Raw genomic sequence first — 16,758 nt, forward strand, 5'->3', positions numbered from 1 at the left:
CAGTCACAACCAGGCAAACACAACGATACCCAGTTCCCAGGAAAGTGGCTGAACTGCAGCATTTCTTGCCAAAGTGATGCACAGAGAACAAACAGGCTCCTCGGACTCTTCCTCAGAGATCTTGGGGGAGCTGCAGCGGTCGGAAACATTGGCAGAATCTACAAGTGTCAAAAGCCTAAAAGAAGAGATCCAGAAAAAGAAAAAGAATTGCAGCCGCCTTATCTGCAACTTTGTGCACACGAGACAAGAACGGTGAGGCATGACATTTGTATTAAAAACATTTTGCCAACAGTAGATCCAGACTATCACTTCATACGTCTCCAATGGCACAGGTGGTACCTGCTAATAGAAGGTAACGTTTATCCTACCCAGTCACTGGTCCCTGCAGTTCTACATTCAGTCTTGCGTGACTAAGAATCTGCAAACGTGGTTTAAAGCAGAAAGCGTACAGCTAGTCCTGGCTGGAGGATTAGTAAGCTGTGCTGACATGCAACCAGTAGAGAGGAGCGTGGGTATGGAATTCCTGTCTCCCTGCACCAAATCAAATGACCAGCACAGCTCACAGCCACACAGAGGCTGTAACACCCCAACCACAGGGTCTAAAAAAGAAACAACAAGCAGAGAAAGCTTCAGTTCTGCTTTACATCAAGCTTAAGGTGTGCATGATGTGAGACTTGAGATGAGTGTCAAAATTAACCTTTAAGTCTTCCTCCTCAGTAGAGATCTGAGAAGACAGGCAGCTGCAGTGCATATGGAAAATCCAGCAGCTGAAAACCCATTTCACCTGCAGCAGGTCAATAGTCATAGAATCATTTTGGTTGGAAAAGCCCCTCAAGATCAGGGAGTCCAACCATAACCCACGCCTGGCACTGCCCCATGTCCCTGAGAACCTCATTTAAACACCTTTTAAACCCCTCCAGGGATGGTGACTCCAGCACTGCCCTGGGCAGCCTGCTCCAATGCCCCACAGCCCTTTGGGGAAGAAATTGTTCCCCACATCCAACCTCAGCCTCCCCGGTGCAACTTGAGGCCGTTTCCTCTGCTCCTGGCGCTTGTTCCTGGGGAGCAGAGCCCGACCCCCCTGGCTCCAAGCTCCTTTCAGGCAGTTCAGAGATCAGAAGGTCTCCCCTCAGCTCCTGTTCTCCAGCTGAACCCCCCAGGTCCCTCGTGAAGTGGTTTGGGATGGAAGGGACCTTAAAAATCATCTAGTGTCCACCCCCCAGCCATGGGCAGGGACACCTTCCACTGGACCAGGTTGCTGAGCATCCCAACATGGCAAAAAGTCCAGAAGAAAACCCAAAGACACCTTCCGGCACAGATCTCTACACCACCAAAAACTCATTGCAAGAAAAGGCTTGGAAAGCATACACAAAAAGGCATAATTACAAAGGAATGAAGTAGAGCAGTGGTTGAAAAATGCCCAGAAGTCACAAGAAAGACTCAGCCATCCTCCTCCAAAAATGCAGCCACCATGAGCTCGGTTATAGCCCATCTGATGTCACATTGTGCTTCACAAACTCCTCAACGACCTCCAGAGGGCTTTTCTTCTGAGGAGGGAAATACACAGCTGGCAAATCAGTGTGGGTCTACCAAGCAACCTCCACAAAAGCCCTGGGGTTGGAAGCAATGATTGTCTGTTAAAGCTGAAACATTTCGGTGCAGAAAAGGGAGCTTCACAGCAGGAGATCTTTACAGGGGGAAAAAACGTCCCAGTTTCCCGCTGTTTTACAGGAGTGTGCCGGAGCTGAAGGTCAGACACAGCGGCAAATCCATCACCACCGACTTCAGGAGCATTGGCTGGAACACAATTGCTGCACTTGAGCCACCACCCAAAAGAATGTTCTGACTAAAGCGAGAAAATGTCACTGTTGGTGAAAGGAACCTGTTCAAATTATTTCAGCGTTTTATACCAGAATAGAAGTGGAATCCGGGCAGCGGAATTTTTCAGTTTGCCCAAGTGCGACAGGAGAAAACTCCAGTTTCATTCCTAGGGCCGCTCAGTCTTTGAGAAACCCTTGAAAGGCCACCAAGAGCTATTCTTTAGGCTTCCTCTTTCCCTTAAAAGAAAAGAAAGCGCTGGTGAAAAGTATAAAAGGCTTGAGATTTGTGGAAGGGTTTGCTTCCGTGAACTGAAAGCAGGAGTGAGAACATGAGAGGGGATATTACAGGGCTCTACTTGACACGCAAAAATACTGCAGTCGTAAAATGGATGGAAAGCTTGGTCTTTCCGTGATGCTGCTTCAGATCCTTCTCGTCATACAGGAAACTAAGAACACCTTGGACATTTTTAACACGTAGTAAAAGCCTGCTAAGGTCAGTGAAAAATGCAGCTGCTTCAGCAGGCAAGCCAAGCCGAACCTGGTGTCAAGAAAACGAGACTGGCAGAGTTCAGGGCTGGGAATGCCAGGAGCTGTAAGAAATACCAACCTCAACAGCTGAGCAGAAAAGAGCTAACAAATTGTTAGGATCTGGCTTTTTGCCTAAACCCAGATGCCCATTTTAATCCAAGAGCCCCTTCTGCTTTGCAGCAGGGGACAACAGGAATAACAAAAATTTCCAATACATAAGCGCATAATTTCTTGTCAAACTAAGCCTATGATGGGGTGTCGAACATTTTCACCGGAGGCCACAGCAGCCCCGCAGTTGCATTCAAAGGGCCGAATGTAATTTGAGGATTTGGCCCACAGGGCTTGTGTTTGTTATGTGCATCGTGCTCCTTTATCGCCGACTCTGTCTCGTAACACAAAAGACATACTGGCTTTTCCTCCCTGAAACACAAACACGTATTTGCTTTCCCATCTATCAATAAATCGCCTTCCTTCCGCATCAATCGTCCTCTTACTGGACATTCTGGGATTCAAATTGCTCCACCAAAGACGGTAAGATGTGTCACCTAAGTAAAAGATCTAGATGATACTTTCACCTCCATCAACTAGTACTGAAGAAAAACCAAAATCCTGGACCTTTCACAATAAGCCCCGTGGTAAGTCAGAACGCTTGCTGAGCCTGTCGCAAAACATCTGCCATGAAGATCTCACATTGGTGACCTCCACTAGTGGCAACCACGGCAAACCGTGTCTTACGGAAGTGAGGCCATGGGTATCGACCACACGGCAGCTCATCCCATTTCAATCCCTCCCCCAAATCTACCTGCAAGTTCTTGAGAGCTCCTCTCACCCAGGTGAGATGGAGAAGAGACATCCGTCCCTCAGCCCAAGTAGATTCACTAATTCCTACATTGGCTTCGCCATCCCAGGCTGCTCCCTTGAATTCTTGAATTAGATTCTGGAGGAACTGTTACTCTTTTAGCAACTGATTTGAATGAAAAATACCTATTGCTATAATAAAAGCATTCTGAAACTAATAGACACTGGCAGATCATCTTCTCAGGCCATTTTGTCCATTAACAGCAGCTGTGTCACGCACCTGTGCTGTTAGATTGCCCACAGAAGAATTCGGAAGACCTATGAAGATGTCACATATTTCCTTATTTGCAGAACAGAATCTACAATGATTATTGAAGTGTATCACCACTATCCATATAAAATAAATGAGAGATACTCCATAGATAGTGTGAGGACATCACTATCATCTGTATCACACTTGACTGATGAGTTCTCTGCCCTTACCTGAAGTTTGAGGCCAAACTTTTGCCAAGAGATTTTAGATTTAAAACCCATCACCATCCGCCAGAACAATCCTAAGAAAACAGAACTAACCAGCCACCTCCAAAAACCATCTTCCAACTGCTCTTGGACACTGCACCCAAGAAAAAGACCAGCAAGACAAAATCCCCTCAAAGGGTCCCCACGGGGAGGTTGGGAAGACACAAGAGCGCACGCAGTTCACGTTTGGGCTGCAAAGCAAGCAGAAAAGAAAAATCCAAATAAAACCACAGGATGGGACTCGAGAACAGGTTGTGTCACAGAAGAACCAGTTTCCCGGTCCCAGCTCCCCTGCCAGGGCCAGAGCAACGGGACCCTGGGCTTTCCCCTCACACCCATCTACTCTCCCCACGAAAGGACATCTGGGTTCCTCCAGCGCCCACCACAGCCCAGCCTCATATCCAGCTATCGCTCCCAATAAATCATTTGGCAAATCAAGGAGCGGTTAAAACTAACGATGGTGAACAACCCACCAGAGCACAGGTCTGTGCTGACTTTACAGCAGCAGGGAAGTCTAAAAGACAATCAATATTTTTGTACCCATAAAATAAGAGGACACTGAAGGAATATCTGTGGAGTCACACTGGGGGTTTGTTTGGGGTTTTTGCTGCTCTTGGTTTTAGTTTGGGGTTTTTTTTTTGGTTGTTTTGTTTGTTTGGGCCCATTTTGGTTTTGGTTGAGTGCCTTTTTTTCCCCCAGTCATCTTTCCTATGAGAACAGCAGCTTGAGCCTCCCTCTAAGGCTGAAGAAAGATTTAAATGTACTTCCTGGGAAAAAGAAAACCACACAAAAAACCCACCACCCAAACTTTGAGCCCAGCAGGAACTGTTTCAAGCAGCTACAAGCAACTGCAGAAACAAATAAGAACGTGTTAGGCTGTACCTACTAATCACCACAGGAGACACTAATATGAAAAGTGCTTCTATCTGCATTTTAGTTCCTGACACCTACCTGAACAGATTAAATTACTAAAGCGTTCACACAGCAAAATGGAAGCACTGCAAATAGAACCCAGCCAAATACCTGAACCATCAGCCTCTCTCCAGCTCTGTGTTGCTTGCAGGCACTTAGTTTGTGCTGTATTTGTATTTTTATGCAAGACTGAACACTGATGGAAAGGGAATCAGCATTTTCTCAGGCTGCAAGATTGGCTAACAACCTCCTTTCCCATTTCAAGGGGCAGCACACTTGCTTCAAAACTGCACTGCCTGTGCCCTAAACCCAGTCCACACAAAGGCTGCAAATCTCACACAAGCTACCAGTTATCATTCAGTTTTGGAGCATTTTGGGAAGCTCAGCCTTTCAGCGGAGCAGAAACTTCAGAAAGGTGCAGAGCAGATACTTACAGTGTTGTAATGATCGACATAAACCGCATTTCCCAAGCCAAACACAGCGTATCTCAGGCCTTTCAGATACGTTTTCCCAAAGCGAAAGTCACGCGCTGCCTCTTCTAACCCCTTGCAGAACCACGCTGCACTCTCGGTTGGCTGCCCGTCAGTGTACGTAGCTACCAAGAACACACAAACGTTCCTGCCGGTTGTCTAATAATATCAAGAGAATAGAAGAGATCGGTGCATTTCTCAGAACGCTTCCCATTAGTAAGACAACTGGAACACATGGGGAGTTGGAAGAAGTTAAAAGATGAGGTTTTTTCTAAGTGGGATTTTGGTGTGGGATGCTGCAGGTGATAACCCCAACAGTGGCGAACGGCCATCCCCCCTGCAGAGACGCCTTAAATTAGCCAGGAGAGATCAAACTGTCTGTCTGCTGCTTCACAGAGGTGGTACAAGAGAACAGAACATCTCCCTTCCCCACCCCAATCGACAGCTTCTTGAGCAGACTCTTGCAGCAATCAAGTTTCTCACTGATTCAAAAAAACAACTATCAATATTCACAGAAGAAAAATGCCTCAAGGATTACTCCATCTAAATATGACCAGCAAGGAGTTTTTAGCTTATGAGCCTGTGAAGGCTGCAAATTGTCACCATCTGCTTGTTCTGGCTTTGAACCCTTCCCTGGGGATACAGAGACAGAACAGAGGGACCTGGTGCAACCGCTCTCACTGAACTCACACCTGAGTTACAGAACCAGCTCATACCAAGTCACTGTCACCATCAAAATACTCTAGGCAATCCTCTCCTAGGAATATTCAAAATTTAGGTGTTTTCTGCTGAGGGTTGATGGGCTACACTTATACAGAAGGGAAGCGACTTTTAACACACAGCATTGGGAATTTCCAGAATAATAGGAGAGAAATACAAGGGGAAAAGAGCCTTCGCAACACAAGGAAAAGCTTTTCTTTATTAGTCATATTTATAAGGTACTTACCTCCTCTGGATCATAATCTCCCATGCTGATGACTTCCACAGGCAAACAAAGTGAAATAACGGCTTCAGCCAGACCTCTGGCAAACCTCCAAAAAAAAAAAAAAAATAGGAATTTATCAATTGCTTCAACCCAAGCATGGTAGCGACCAAACAACCCCCACACGCCCAGTCACAAGACACCTCCCACAACAGAAAGAACAAAGACATCCGAGAACTGGACACTGGACCTAGAATTCCTCATGTTAAGAAAAAAAAAAATCAAGTATATTGGCTGCAAGAAGAGAGTGACATGAATTTTAATGACTAATGATTTCACATTTACACACACCATTTTTTTCAAAAGCACCTAAACCAGTACTTGTCTCTGAGAAGACCCGCTCGCAACTACGGGTACGGCAAGAGTAAACTTTAAACTTCATCATCAATGTCTCTACTGCATGCGCCATTTAAAGCAAGTAGAAAAAAATGTTATTTTTACATAATTTTACGTTATCTTTCATGTTGGGCAATGACTTCTCATGAGCTAATGAACTTTCTGATGTTTACACTGTGCAATACTTCTAAGGCAAGCAACAGACTTGAGTCTCAATATTTCAAATTACTTCATGTAGGTGGGGAAAAAAAAAAGTAACTGATACCTTTGCTGTGCCAGTCTGAGACCCATAGAAAATCTTTACTTTGCCTCCAGGGTGGCTGATCCATTTACGAGTTTGTCTTCTATTCCTTCAGAAGAAGCTGGATTCCCATTGGATTTTTCACCCTAAGAAACAAGCACCACTTCTCATTCAATCCCTTTTCAAAGTGATGTTAACCCCATTCTCCCAAAACCACTTAAAACACCTATCCTGTGAACAGACTCTCAGCACTAATTAAATGAGGCTATCAAAGCATTTTAGCTTCTCACACCCAGAGAAAGACACAACCACGTCTCTGAACTAGGCCACGCTCCAATAAACTCAGGTCACACGCAGCCGGATCCAGCTGAACGCAGGAACCTCCCAACTCGCGCAGCAGAACTTTGCTCACCTGCGCAAGGAGCTTTTACCATCCTGAACAGCCTAATCCCACTCCCGTCCTAAAACCAGCCCAACCTCATCAGTAACATCAATGGAAAGAGGAACCCGAGAACTCCAGCACAAGTAGAGTGATTGATTTGCAGTGACAGAGCAACCCAGGCTGACACGATCTCTCAGTAACGACGGGAGAAGCGTTCAGCAGAGAGCTGCTCCAACATCAGAGCAACGAGGGCACCGAGTCACCCACAAACATGAGACCGTCCAGGCTGCGGATTATAACCCTCAGGTGCACTGAACTGTAAGGAACGTTCAAGGAAGAAACGTTGTTTTCACAAAACTGGGGAGCTGGCACCTGACCCCCGCGAGGGAAGGGACCGAGACACATCAGACTGTGAATCCTGAATGTAAAACAAAATCTCTTCAAACTAATCCCAGAATGCAAACTGACACCTGTATTTACAAGTTAATCTAGAGGGAAGGACGGCCAAAGAGCCAGGAACCCATTTTTAAATAGATCAATAAGGGAAAGGGTGTTGTTCGGATTAGATGAATGAAATACGTAAACTGAGGCAGGTGTCGGGTGCTCTGTAAACCCTGAAGAACCGACCAGTGGGCAACAGGGGAGGGAAATTGCACCCAGGGTTTGGGGGGATATAAACGGGGGCTTTTTGCCCTATTATGCGTGCCTGCCTTTAGGGAGAACACCCGGTCTTGCAAAATCATTAACAAAATGTGCTTTGCTGAGAGATCCTGCCTGGGCCTGTTCTATTGGCAAGGTGATCGTTTCCTACACGACCACACCTGGGCTCCGCAGTGACCCACGGGGGGGCCCACAGTGGGGCAGCACGTGTCACTGCACCAGTGGGGACCGTCACCCGGCAGCCACTCGCCTCCACACGCAGATTTCGGGGCCTTCTTGGACAAAAGCACTTCCATCTTCCCTTGCCTTCTTTCTGGTTTTGGTGGTGAGGAACTGAACGATGATCCAAATGCTGATCCCAACGATACAGGGAATTGACCTTCTCCCCTGGAGAAGTTGTAGAAACTGAGGGCAACAGAAAGTAGAAATTTGGAAAGGTTGTTAGATGAAGCTTGGAGAGTATTCAGTAACAGGGACAAGGAAGATTCTTGAAAGGATAAGTAAGTATGGAACTGAAGAGGTTGGAAGGCTTTGAAAGCCTTTAGAGAGAGGTCAGTATATATGTTGGGAAAATGAACGTTGGGGAAGGTACAGAGGAAGTAGGCAGAGAGAGAAACAGACAGTAGCAAGTTTTGAAAAAGACTGATGGGAACCTGGAATGAACAGAAACAAGTGGAATTTTTGGTGGATTGACAACAAGTAACAATTACATAGTAGGTAAAGGGAGTCACTGGCCAAAGTGAACGGGCATATTTTTGTGAACCTTTGAAATACAAATTGGGTAAACAAGTAGGTATTGATAAATTTCTATATATGTCCAATTCCTTCCAACCTTTTTGGGAGAAGGAATTTGGCCAGTAATAGAGAAATTAATACAAGTCAGGTTATAAACAGAATAATAAAGGACCTCTACCCAGTGGTAGCAAACACCTTTCTGACTGTATTAACTCTAATTTGATTTGGCTTACTGTTTTAGATTTGAAAGATGCCTTTTTGCCTCTCTCTCCGTGAAGCCAGCCAGACAATATTTATGTAAAACCCAGCTCACCTGGATGGTGTTGCCACAAGGATTTAAAAACAGCCCAACAGTACTAGGAAATCAGCTCGCTAAAGATCTTGAATCTTGGGAAGCCCCATCTGATGAAGGACAGATGCAACAATATGTGGATGATCGCTACCAGGACACAGAAGACATGCATAACCTGAACTGTAAGCTTATTGAACTTTGGGGGCTCCAAGGATACCAGGTATCACAGAAGACAGCCCAGATGATACAGCAACTCATGAGTAACTCATTTGGGCTATGAAATCAGCGTAGGGCAGAGGACCCTGGGCCAGGCTCGAAAGGAGGCCGTATGCCAAACATCAAAGCCTCAAACTGTAAAAGAATTACGGACCCTTCTTGGGCATGACAGAGTGGTGCCGGTTGTGGATTTATAATTATGGATTGTTTGTCAAGCCACTGTATGTGCCAGCAGCCACAGATCAGGAACACCTGCAATGGAATAAAGGAGCTACACGAGCCTTTGAAGAACTTGGTAAGGCTTTGACAGCGCCTGCTCTAGGACTCCCAGGTGTGAGTAAACCATTTTTTCTATTCTCTCACGAGAAGCAGGGAATAGCCTTGGGTACACTGGCACAGGATCTTGGCCCGTACCGACGAGCAGCGGCCTATTTCTCCAGACAATCAGATGCAACTGCAAAAGGGTGGCCGGGATGCCCGCGGGCAGTTGCTGCAGCGGTACTGAACATACAGGAGGCCCGGAAATTTACCACGGGTCAGAAAATGGCTGTGCTGGTATCCCACACGGTGCCTACAGTTCTAAAAGAAAAAGGGGGACGTTGGCTTTCCCCACAAAGATTTCTCAAATATCAAGCTAAATCATCCTCACTAACACTGTCAAGCCAGCTTCTTTCCTCAGTGACAACACTGGAAAAACAGTTCATCATAATTGCCTGGAAACCATTGAAACAACATAATCCAGCCAAGCAGATCTAAAGGACATAGGATTATGGAGAACACTGAGAACTGCCTTACGGACGAAAGCAGCAATATCCTGAACGGTGAAAGGCACGCTGGTTATGCTATAGCTACTAGCCATGAAGTGATGGAATCTGGACCTCTGTCTGAAAGTACTTCAGCACAAAAGGCAGAAATAATCGCCCTTACCTGTGCTCTGGAACTAGCCGAAGGTAAAACTGTGAACGTTTATATGGACTCTAAGTATGCTTTCAGGGTTGTGCACGGAACAATTTGGAAAGAAGAAGGACTCTTGAACTCTCAAGGCACACATATCAAACGTGCAGGAGAAATATCGGCAGCTCAACTTCCTAAGAAGGTGGCAATCATGCATATCCAGGCGCACCAGAAAGCGAGCTCGGAATTGGAAAAAAGGAAATGAGCTGGTGGACAGGGAGGCAAAACTGGTGCCTAAGCAAAAGGTAAAAGTGGAAAGTGCCCTAGTCCCCGACGGGCAGGTTATTTCAGAAGGTAAGCCAGAATATACTAAGGAAGACCAGAAACTTAGTATAGATTTAGAGGAATCATATCATGAGGAAGGGTGGGCTCACGCCCCACAAGAGAAAACTTATTGTTACCTCCTATTTAGTTTGCCCTTTAGTAGCAGAAACATTATACGAACATTTGATCAAAAATAGTAACTACAAATTGGTACACTACTGTAAGACAGGTGACACAGCAACGCGCTCTTTGCCTCCAGACTAATCCTAAGAATATACCTAAGCTAGAAATGGGTCAAATTGGGAAAGGAAACGGACCTGGGCAATAATGGTAAATTGATTTTTCGGAACTCCCAAGAAAAGGGGGGTGCTGATATTGGTTGGTACTAACTGATACCTTTTCAGGTTGGCCAGAAGCACTCCCTACCAGAACAGCAAAAGCTCGGGAGGTAACTAAAACATGAGCACAGGAAACAATACCAAGGCTTGGTGTTCCAGCTGATATATCCTCTGATAAAGGGCCACATTTTAAATCAAAAATTGTACAGCAAATCAGTCAGCACTTGAGAATAGACTGGCAACTACATACACCTTATCATTCTTCCTCCAGTGGCCAGGTAGAAAGAAAAAAAAAAAGATGAAGTGAGTCATCTAATTGAACAACAAATTGTAAATCTGGGGCAGGAGGCAAATTTGGCTTGGTCTCAATCTTCACCTTTGTCCCTCTTGCATATGAACAAGGCCAAGGGCAAAGAAGGGTTAAATCCTTTTGAAATCCTGGATGGGAGACCCTATAGTGTACAGAAGGGGATGTCTGCACAAGAAGGGGATGAAATTATGACTTTTTATATGGTTATATTGCGTAAACAACTTAACAAAATTGGGAAGAGTGTTTGGAACTTGGAGTAGGGGTCTGGATGGGCCAGTACATAACATCCAATTGGGCAATTATGTGTCTGTGAAGTCTCTTGCAGAAAAGGACTTTGGAATCACAACAGGAAGCCCATTTCAAGTCCTCCTGGCATCCTTCACTGCTACCAAGATTAAAGAACGGAATGCCCGAATCCATCATTCTAGAGTGAAGAAAGTCTGCAAAGCACCACGAAGGGTAACCCAGGCGCAACCTGGAAAATGCCGTTTCTTACGGTCATAACCCTAGCACACGGATGGGACGAAAATTGCCATGAGCAAGATCTGAATAAAACCATGGGGGAACGCTTTAAATTGGTGCTTTGGAATCAAAACCATCAGAGTGTATATATTACATTGCCCACTTCCGCAGAAGAAAGCTTTACATTTGTAGTAATTAACCAAAACCTTTCTGAAATTCTATCAAAGAAATTAGGTTATGTCCACCCTGACATGTTTTGGTCCTTCTGGACCTTCTGGGTAACCTTTTGGTCCCTTTGGTCCTTCTGGGTGACCAACCCAAACGGCACTTCCTACCTCAGCAAGAAGAAACCCAAAAGAGAAGACAAATGCTACAGCTGCAGTGAGCGGGGTCACCACGCCAAAGAACGCAAGCTCCCGTCGCAGCCCAGAAGATGCCATTCCTGCCGGAGCACCAGCCACATGGCTGTCAGCTGCCCCCAAAGAGCTCAGCAGCGCAGAAGACAAACACCAGGAGCCTGACTTTTGCATTAACATTAAAAATCTGTTGAAGGATAGAGATGGGTTTTCTCAGGTAGAAGTAGCCTTCTTACCTGCGGCCAGAGAAAACATAGACAATCATCACATTAGTAAAAGAATTTACTAACCTCTTAGCAAAGGGGGGAATGATACAGGGAACTGACAATTAACTAATTAACACTTGACACTTAAGGAACTAACCCTACCCCACATCACTAAAGACACTTAGAGAGCTAACCCTTTAACCCACATCACTATTGCCTAGCCTTGCTTAACTCTGTGTAACTTATTGTACGAAAAACAGGACTTCACTGACGCCTTGCAAAGATCACAATCCTCGGGTGCATCCTTGGGTGAACTAGATTACAGAAACTTGGACACAGTTTTAACCAACTCAGCAGTCTGAGACCCAACCAACTCATCACACTGGACCAAAGGTGATCGGGTACAGAGAAGAGGACCCGGGGTCACGATCACTGCGCAGCTGCAACCAGGAGGAGCCGGAGACTCTGGAAATGGTCTCCTGAACTCATTGCAATAAGAACCGCCTTCTCGGGGACAGGTTATGAATATGTACAGGTGTTCCTAAAACTTCCGTGAATATGTAACGCTTTACTGCATTTAACCAAGCTCACAGCTACTGTAATTTTACACACGTATTAGGTGAAATGATTCCCCGTGTGTCCGGCATCGTACCTAAATACATACCTTCCTTATAACCTCAAGGGTTGTAAGGTCATTCCACGCCTCACCAACAGCAACAACAGAATCAACGTAAAGTCTGTGCAGCCATAAGGACACCAGGGAAGTATAGAAGAAGTTCCACGTATCCATTGAGACATCTAGATCTGGAATAAATAACAGATTTAGCGAAAGCAGATTCCTACAGGATGAATTCAGTGTAAGCACACAAGAAAAATAATCATACAGGTTCTGTTCTAAGGAAAGGCAGAAAATACTTTTGTGCTGTGCAAGTGCCTGAAAGTAAAGAGTCCTTGCAAAACGTTCGCTGGCCTTAGTTTTGCGCGGACCTGACACAGGCAGATCTCTGGAGCTAAAAAGCTCCATGTCAGGGGAGAAATCACTGCCACAGAGGCTGCTGCCAAACACAGCCCTTGCTTGTGTACATGAGACACCACACTGGTTACAACAACAGCTTCGACCCAGAGTTTCAAGGCCAGACTAAAACCTGGAAACCTTCAAAGTACTTTTTCAGAATTCTATCATGTGGGTGACGGTTGGTTCAGAACAACCCACACTGTTCTGAACCAACTTAAAAATTCAGGGTACATAACGCTGCAGCCAGGAGTGCACCTGTGCAGTCACCGACACTACCTAGCTCAGAAAAAAAAAAAGCATTTAAGAGTTTAAATAAGGTTTGTTTGCAACACTGATGGACTGAGGAACGCAGATGACACCCTCCTGCTCTTATCCACAGTCCTCTTGGATCTTGTTTCTGCAGACGTGAGACGAGCTCAGAAACCGAGCATTTCCAAGAGGCTGGAAGCTTTGCTAACTTATTTTTCCCCTGGGCTGTTACTAATGCTAAAAAAGCTTCTTTCCCCCTCACCCCTCCACAATTAATACTGAACCCCAAAAAAGAAAAGAGCCGAGGGGCTCCCAGGCCCGTTCAGCAGCTCATCCTGTGCCTCCAGCACGACTGGTTTATGTGGGCAGCCCACAGGGGTGGGTTTTACCCCTCCAGGGGGCTCCAGAAACCTGCAGCAGCCCAAGTACCCCACACCCTGTGCCCACCCCAGCACGCGCCATCCTGCACCCCCAGCCCATCCCTCCCGTGTTCACCCACCCCTCTAACCCCCCATACAAACCCCTCACACTGACCCCCACATCCCACACCCCAGTAACTGCCTCAGAACCACCCCCCCCAGTTATTACCCCTTCACATACCCCCAGATATCACCCCCCCACACACACACACACACATTTTCCCGCCCCGTGGTTATTACCCTTCCCCCCTCACACACACACACTCCCAGTTATTACCCCCACACACACACACTCTCCCCACCTCAACATCATTACACCCCCAGTTATCACCCCCCACCCTACAGCTATCACCCACCCCCCCATGGCTATTATTCACACACACAGTTATTGCCCCCTCCATAGTTATTACCCACACCCACCCCTCACAGCCCCCCCAGTTATTACCCCCACACACTTCTCCCCTCCCCACAATTATTGCCCCCAAGGGTTATTACTCTTCCCTCCCTCACACCCCCCGCCCCCCCAGCCCAGTTATTACCTTCACACACAGTTATTACCCCACACACACCCCTCCGGGGTTATCACTCACCCCGCCGCTATCAACCCCCCACACCCACCCTCCTCTCATGGTCATTACTCCGCCCCTCACACACACCCCTTCCCCCGCCCCGTTATTACCACTGGCCCTCAGAGTTATTTAGCCCAAACCCTACGGTCACCCCCCCCACAGTCCTCACAGGTTCACGCCCCTCACGGTTATTCCTCCCCCCATACACCGCAAGCTCCCCAGACCCCCGCCCCTTCCGGCCACCGTTTCCCGCCGGACGGTTCTTGCTGGCGCTCCTGGGGGCGGCGGCCACCAATGGGAAGGCAGCGTGAGGCGGCCCCTCGGCCGTGGCGCAGCGGCGGCCGCCGCCGTGTCCGTCTTCACCCCCACTAACCAGGGGGAAAGCGCCGGGAAGCGCTTCGGGATCGCCTGTTACCGCAACAAGGCCATGGGATGGCGCAGCGGAGCGTGAGTGCCGGCCCGGGGCCTGCCCGAGGGCGGGAGGGAGGCCGGCCGGCCGGCCCGTGTGGGGCGCAGGCCCGTGTGGGGCGCAGGCCCGTGTGGGGCGCAGGCCCGTGTGGGGCGCAGGCCCGTGTGGGGCGCAGGCCCGTGTGGGGCCCGGCTGGGGGGGGCTTGTGTGGACCTCCCTTGGACACTCTGAAGAGCAGAGGGGCCCTGCAGAGGGACCGGGACAAATTGCAGAGCTGGGCAATCACCAAGCACATGAAGTTCAACAAGAGCAAGTGCCGGATCCTGCACCTGAGCCAACCCCGGCTGTACAGACAGACTGGGGGACAAGGTGCTGGAGAGCAGCTCCATGGAGAGGGATCGGGGGTTCTGGTGGACGGCAAGTTGAACGTGAGCCACCGGTGTCCCTGGAGCCAAGAGGGCCCCGTGTCCTGGTGCACCCAGCACAGCACGGCCAGGCGGGCAGGGGGTGATTGTCCCGCTCTACTCTGCGCTGGGGCGGCCTCACCTGGAGCATCCACTGTGTGCAAGGCTGGGGACACAGGAGAAAAGGAGACAAAGCTACTGCAGCGTGTCCAGAGGAGGCTGCGAAGCTGGTGAAGGTTTGGAGGGGAAGCCGGATGAGCAGCGGCTGAAGTCCCTGGGTTTGTTCAGCTGGAGCAGAGCAGACTGAGGGCAGAGCTCATGGGCTGCAGGTTCCTCAGCAGGAGCAGGAGGGGCAGGGCTGAGCTCTTCTCTGTGACAGTGACAGAGCCCGGGGAATGGCAGAAGATGTGCCAGGGAGGGTCAGTGGGACATGAGGAAAAGGTTCTTCACCCAGAGGTGCTGGACACTGAACAGGCTCCCAGGGATGTGTCACGGCCCCAAGCCTGGCAGTGTTCAAGGAGAGACTGGACAATGTCCTCAGGCACACGAGGTGACCTGTGGGGTTTCCTGTGCAGGGACGGGAGTTGGACTCCGTGATCCTGGTGGCATTGGGGGAGCTGGAAAGGCCCCTTTCAAGCCAAACTATTCTGTGATCCGTGTAGGTGCCTTCCAAGTCAGCACATTCTGTGATTCTATGACCCAGTTTTGTGGGGCAGCCCCGTGTGGGCACCCAGCTGTGGCAGGGGAGAGGCCCAGGTGGGGCCTGGCTGTGGAGCCGGGGAGCTTTTGTGGTACGCGGCTCTCCAGCCCAGGAAGGTGGTGGGATCTGTGTGAATCCGGGTACGCGGAGCGCCCTTGGGCACAGGGCAGTGCCCTGCGCTTTCCTGGGGAGTTACATCTCAGGAGTAGAAGTTTCCAGGCTCGTTGGCAGCACAGGTTGTTCCTCCTTGCTAAAAACTCATGTTCTTTTTTATATTGTTGACTTCACAAATTTTCTAACCGTGCCCTAATCTCTTAGAGAAAGATTTTGATGAGGTCCTGCAGACACACAGAGTGTTTGTCAACATTTTCAAAGGCCAGGTGGCAAAGAAAGATGATCTTGTTAAAGCATTTGTGACGGATGACCAAACAGAAATCTGTAAGATGGTAGGTTTCAACCACTTCGCGGTTAGCAGCTTTATAAAAGCTTGGAGAAGACGTTCCCCTCCAGGGCTGGTGACTCCAGCACTGCCCTGGGCAGCCTGCTCCAATGCCCCACAGCCCTTTGGGGAAGAAATTGTTCCAAGATCCAACCTCAGCCTCCCCTGGGGCAACTTGAGGCCGTTTCCTCTGCTCCTGGCGCTTGTTCCTGGGGAGCAGAGCCCGACCCCCCCTGGCTCCAAGCTCCTTTCAGGCAGTTCAGAGATCAGAAGGTCTCCCCTCAGCTCCTGTTCTCCAGCTGAACCCCCCAGGTCCCTCAGCTGCTCCCATCGCACTTGTGCTCCAAGTCTTGAATATTTTATATGTATTTAGCTGAAAAGAGTTCTGAATACTCTGTAGAATATACAGCTTTTATACACTGATGTCTGTGGACACAGAAAAAAAAAGAATTACCAGTGCTGAAGAGTTTCTCACCTAAGGTATATTTTTAAGGATGCAGGGGATGCAAAGGGGACAGTTGCTCACTTGGGGAAGTCCAATGAAATGTTAAGAACAGATCTAATTTCTTAGTCCTTCTTGGTAGGATATGAACTGTGGGCTTGTTGTGAATTCAAGGAAATCTGTGCATCTTTTTTTGTAGTTTTTCTGTGGTGAGTTTTTTCTTTGAAATCTCTCCGTGCTGTCTGTCATAATGACATACATTATTAATACTGTTATTTTTTTTATCCACTTCACATCTGACCAAACCATTCAAGCAATTGTTAAATTTAAC

General features: G+C 48.0%; 2 long non-coding RNA genes across 2 annotated transcripts; both read right to left on the minus strand.

The window, feature by feature from the left end:
* Positions 1–5,017: 5,017 nt before the first annotated feature.
* On the minus strand, positions 5,018–6,897 carry LOC139829488 (uncharacterized). The gene is made up of 3 exons (XR_011741977.1): positions 6,631–6,897; positions 5,994–6,078; positions 5,018–5,206 (listed from the first exon to the last, which is right to left on the minus strand). It is a non-coding gene; the product is annotated as an uncharacterized lncRNA (long non-coding RNA).
* Positions 6,898–7,904: 1,007 nt separating this feature from the next.
* Positions 7,905–14,055, minus strand: LOC139829478 (uncharacterized). Its single transcript, XR_011741954.1, has 3 exons — positions 14,004–14,055; positions 12,446–12,585; positions 7,905–8,053 (listed from the first exon to the last, which is right to left on the minus strand). It is a non-coding gene; the product is annotated as an uncharacterized lncRNA (long non-coding RNA).
* Positions 14,056–16,758: the final 2,703 nt, after the last annotated feature.

This window comes from Patagioenas fasciata, chromosome 19 (assembly GCF_037038585.1).
Source record: "Patagioenas fasciata isolate bPatFas1 chromosome 19, bPatFas1.hap1, whole genome shotgun sequence".
Classification (NCBI taxonomy): domain Eukaryota; kingdom Metazoa; phylum Chordata; class Aves; order Columbiformes; family Columbidae; genus Patagioenas; species Patagioenas fasciata.